Raw genomic sequence first — 5,049 nt, forward strand, 5'->3', positions numbered from 1 at the left:
GCCACCATGCCCAGCTAATTTTTTGTAGTTTTAGTAGAGACGGGGTTTCACCGTGTTGACTAGGATGGTCTCGATCTCTTGACCTCATGATCCACCTGCCTCGGCCTCCCAAAGTGCTGGGATTACAGGCTTGAGCCACCGCGCCCGGCCCCGAAACCCCGTCTTTAAAAAAAAACCCAGGAGAAAATAAGTTAGTGAAATAAAAATAAGTGATTTAATAAGGATAAAAACTAAAATTTTAAACTTTGAAAAAATGATATATCTAATAAATACATTTAAAATTTAATTCTTAAAAAACAAAACAAATTTATTTAATTTCATTAAGGGAAAACAGTAGAATCATAAACATGCAAAATAAAAATTTATATGAGGGAATTAAATATACATATGTGAAAAATTTAAAGATTCAGAAGAGACAACCTGGTTTATTAGCATAAAAATAAATTTGACAACCTGGATCAAAATGAGGGATTACAAAACCTGACCTCACAATGGCTAAAAAATATAAATAGACTGATTATCATAGAAAAAGTGGGGGGTAAACATTCAAGAGCTTCTCCCCAAAAAGCATCCTGACACAGCCATTTTCACTGAAGACTTACCAAACCTTTAATCATTGTGGAACACAATGAGGATGGCTACTTGTCATCACTGTTATTCAAAATAGTACTGGAAGTCATAGCTAGAGCAATCAGACGAGAAATAAATAAACGGCATTCAAATTGGAAAGGAAGAAGTCAAATTATCCTTGTCTGCAGATGATATATTATGTTTGGAAAAACCTAAGACTCCATGAGAAACTATTAGAACTGATAAACAAATTCAATAAAGTTGCAGGATACAAAATCAACATACAACAATCAGTAGCTTTTTTTTTTTTTTTTTTTTGAGGCATAGTCTCATTCTGTTGCCCAGGCTGGAGTGCAGTGGCTTGATCTCGGCTCACTGCTACCTTCACCTCCCAGGTTCAAGTGATTCTTGTGCCTCAGCCTCCCAAGCAGCTGGGCTAACAGGTGTATGCTACCATTCCCAGCTAGTTTTTGTATTTTTAATGGAAATGGGGTTTCACCATGTTGGCCAGGCTGATCTTGAACTCCTAGCTTCAAGTGATCCACCCACTGTGGCCTGGAAATCATTATGCTAAGTGAAATAAGTCAGGCAGAGAGAGACAAACATCACTTGTTCTCACTTATTTGTGAGATCTAAAAATCAAGACAGTTGGATTCATGGACATAAAGTGTAGAAGAATGGTCACCAGATGCTGGGAATGGTATTGGGAGCTGAGGGGAGGTGGGGATGGTTAATGGGCACAAAAAATAGAAAGACTGAATAAGACCTATTATCTGATAGCATAACATAACCTGAATGTACATAATTAAGGGACCAATTACCTTAATTACAGTAGATACATACAACAGAATATTCAACAGCCTTTACGAAAGGAACAGCATTATGTTTACTGGTTAGGAGCTGTCTCCAAGATACAGTAACAAATAAAAGGGCAAAGGAATGGACAGTGATAGTGTATGATACCATTTGTGTATAAAACAGAAATAAATCCAGAAAACCATATATTTAATACAGTTATTATACATTTATGCTTTTTATATTTCTGGAAGTTTACCCAAGACACTGGCAACCTTGATTATCCCCTCTTAGTGAACTGGGTGGCGGAAGGAAAGACACAAGAAGGAGTATTATTTTTCACACTATGTCCTTATCTATGTCAGTTTCCCTATAATTAGAGCCTGAGACAGAGATTCTTGAGTCTGTGCTCTTCTAAGGGGAGTGAAGCAAGCAGGACAGGGCCTGGATCAAAAATCAAGCAAGGATGTAGTCTTAGATGGAGCCTAGCTTCTGCTGGAAACCCTGAAGGGCTCTGGAGTGTGAATAGTTCCATAAAGTTGGTTCTACCTGGAGACAAAGGGGCCAGGCTTTTGTACCTGTCATAGTCAGTCATTGGCTATGAGCTGCCTTTTGGGAGAGGTAGCTCCTATTGGCCAGGGAAATTCTCTAAAAAAGGAGGCAGCTCTGAGCAATTAGCAATTAACCTTCAGAGCCGCTAAGGGACCAAATCAGAAAAGGAAATCTGGGCCTGATAGGTGTCTGCTACAACCTTTTTGTGTTTTCTGAAATCTATAGCACATGTATTTACCTCCTCAAAAAAAATCAGTTTAAAACTCAGTATTACAGAGGGTCTCTTTTTGTGGTTTGCAGGGATTCCAAATTCAGCATGGATGCCAAAATTTAAAACAGTAAAAGCTAGCCTTGGAAATCCTTAGCAATTTTTGGGAACTAAATTGGCCATTTTTTCCACCAGTATTGAAACAGATTATGTTTCTTTGGACCAGCACTACATTTAATTGTTGGCTTGCATTTAGGTAACCTTCTATTTGGAAAATCTACAACATTAAACACTGAGCTCTTATTCATCGAGCTGCGTCCCCAGGATGCTTTTTAGAGTAGATTTTTTATCCTTTATCTCAGGTTCACCCAGAATGGACTGGTACGGAGATCGAGCATATTATTTGTCTTTGTCCTGTATTTTTCCACATCTAATTATATGGTTATAAATGTAGTAGATGTTATACTGGAAAAAAATTTTCCAAATATTGAACAAAAGGCAAAAAATTCTACTAAGTGGCCTTCTAAAATCACATTAGACATTTTCTAATAGACCCACTTAAAGGTGATACTGCTCAGGAAATGTGACTTCATAAAAGTTATTAATAGATGTTAACTTGTAAAACTTGGTAAGGTATGAGTTTTTTTCCCTCTCTCTGGCAGAGAAGTTAACTCAAAAGTTATAGTTTTATTGACTTGTATCTTTTTTTTTTTTTTTTGAGACAGGGTCTTGCTCTGTTGCCTAGGCTGGAGTGCAGTGGGGTGATCTTGGCTCACTGCAGCCTCGCTATCCCTCCGGGGTTCAAGCAATTCTCTTGCCTCAGCCTCCTGAGTAGCTGGGATTACTGGCACCTGCCACCACACTTGGCTAATTTTTGTATTTTTAGTAGAGACAGGGTTTCTCCATGTTGGACAAGCTGGTCTTGAACTCCTGACCTCAAGTGAACTGTCCGCTGCACCCTCTCAAATTGCTGGAGTTACAGGTGTGAGCCACCATGCGCAGTCTTATTGCCTTGTAGCTTATAACCAGTTTTTATATCTAATTTTTTTTTTGAGACAATCATAGCCCACTGCACCTAGCCAAGAAAATAGTCACTCCTGCTTCCCTCTTCTTCCAATCTTTGGCAACTGCAAGTCTACTCTCTTTCAATATGGATTTGTCTATCTGGACTTTTTAAAATTTTAATTTAACCTTCTTTATTTCTGAGAGAGGGTCTTACTCTGTCTCCTAGGCTGAATGGAATACATTAGCATAATCATGGCTTGCTGCAACCTCAACCTCTCGGGATCCAGCCATCCTCCCACCATAGCCTCCTGAGTAGCTGGGACTAGAGGTGTGCCCTACCTTGCCCAGCTAATTTTTTTATTTTTTGTAGAGACAAGTTCACACTGGCTATGATTGTATCACTGCACTTCAGCCCATATGACAGAGCAAGACCATGTCTCCAAAAAAAAAAAAAAAGTACATTGCTAATTGTTTGATAGACTACTGTTCTACTGCTGTTTCATAAACTTTTTAAAAAAGTATATTGTTGGTATTTAGGGCTTAGAAGTTTCTTACAATTTTGAGTAAAGAATAAAATGTTGAAAATGACAACGTGTGGAATTGATAAGGATGTAGAAAATAGATACTGTCAGCAGTCTGCTACTGAAGATACAAATTGGTACTAAATTTCTGGAAGGCAACTTGATAGTATGCATCAGGATTTTTAAAATTTATGTAATAGACTTAACAATTCCAATTCTAGAAATGTAACCTAAGAAAATAATTGAATTAATGTGTAAAGCTCTGTTTACTGTATCACTATTTCTTCATTTAGAAACTATGCTGTAAGCAGTCTGAATTTTTGCCAGTAGGCATTAAGTTTGACATATTCACACAAAGACATACCCTGTGGCCATAATGGTATTCATTATCATGCAAAGATGTTTAAAATATATTATTGGTCAAAAAAAGCAGTCTATCAAACAGCATTTATAGACTAATCCCACTAAAATAATACGGAGTTCATATTTACCTTATTTTCTGCATTTTTGAAGTGTACATGTGTTATCGCTTCTCTGCCTTTTGGCTAAGATCAAGTGTAGTGCACATGTGTTATATTTATAATCATAAAAATCAGTAAAGCTGTTTCCATCTTAAATAAAAAGATGCCTCACTTTGCAATAATGAGTGGTTATGCCTTCCTGCTTTATCTTCTTTAAGTACTAGACAAGATTCACGTCTTGGATTTCCTCTGAACTTCTCTACTACGCTACCTTACAAGGAAGGCAATGTGGGTATCTCCCTCTTCTGTGACAACGTAAGAGATGTAAGGTCAGGGCAAAGGTCACAACAGGGGAGGACACTGATAGCCAATTCTGGAGCCTTTATCCAGTTGTCCTATTCCAGGTTTTTAGGTAGAGTGCTGCTTTGCTGCTTCAAGGTTAAGCTTGCCTAATACTCCTCTAGGAGCTTTAATGAGCTAAGCACAAATCACCCCATTGAACCCCCACCAAACCCTATGCCTCCCTCAGCCTTGCAGACTCTCCCTATCCCCTGACATCACTCTACTAATAAGTCAATCCCTCCCATCCCTCCGGCTCTGAGAGAATCCTATATAAGCTTCCTTAAAGTGGTCTCTAATACTGTTTTTGGCCTCACTTTCTTAGGGTAGAAGGAGGAGCTTGCTGATATCAGTTAGCATTTCTTACCAACTCTGTTTCCATTACAGTAAGTATCAGGTATGTTAAAAGCATGTGTTTACCTGGAGAAAAGTTCCTTTTACCCGGCTACTCTAGGGCGTCTCTATGATTTTGTTCTGCAAGCTTAAGGATGATAAAAATAATTCCAAGTAGGAGTATAGAACATCCCCACATTTAACACAAGCTGTATTAATCATTATAACCTTCCCTCCCCCCAGCCAAATAAAAATTTAGACTCAG

General features: G+C 38.1%; 1 pseudogene; it reads left to right on the plus strand.

Annotated features, from left to right (window-relative positions):
• The first annotated feature begins 4,176 nt into the window (after nucleotides 1–4,176).
• Nucleotides 4,177–4,316, plus strand: LOC119470077 (annotated as a pseudogene).
• Nucleotides 4,317–5,049: the final 733 nt, after the last annotated feature.

Source organism: Cebus imitator, unplaced genomic scaffold (assembly GCF_001604975.1).
Source record: "Cebus imitator isolate Cc_AM_T3 unplaced genomic scaffold, Cebus_imitator-1.0 Scaffold21, whole genome shotgun sequence".
In the NCBI taxonomy this organism is placed as follows: domain Eukaryota; kingdom Metazoa; phylum Chordata; class Mammalia; order Primates; family Cebidae; genus Cebus; species Cebus imitator.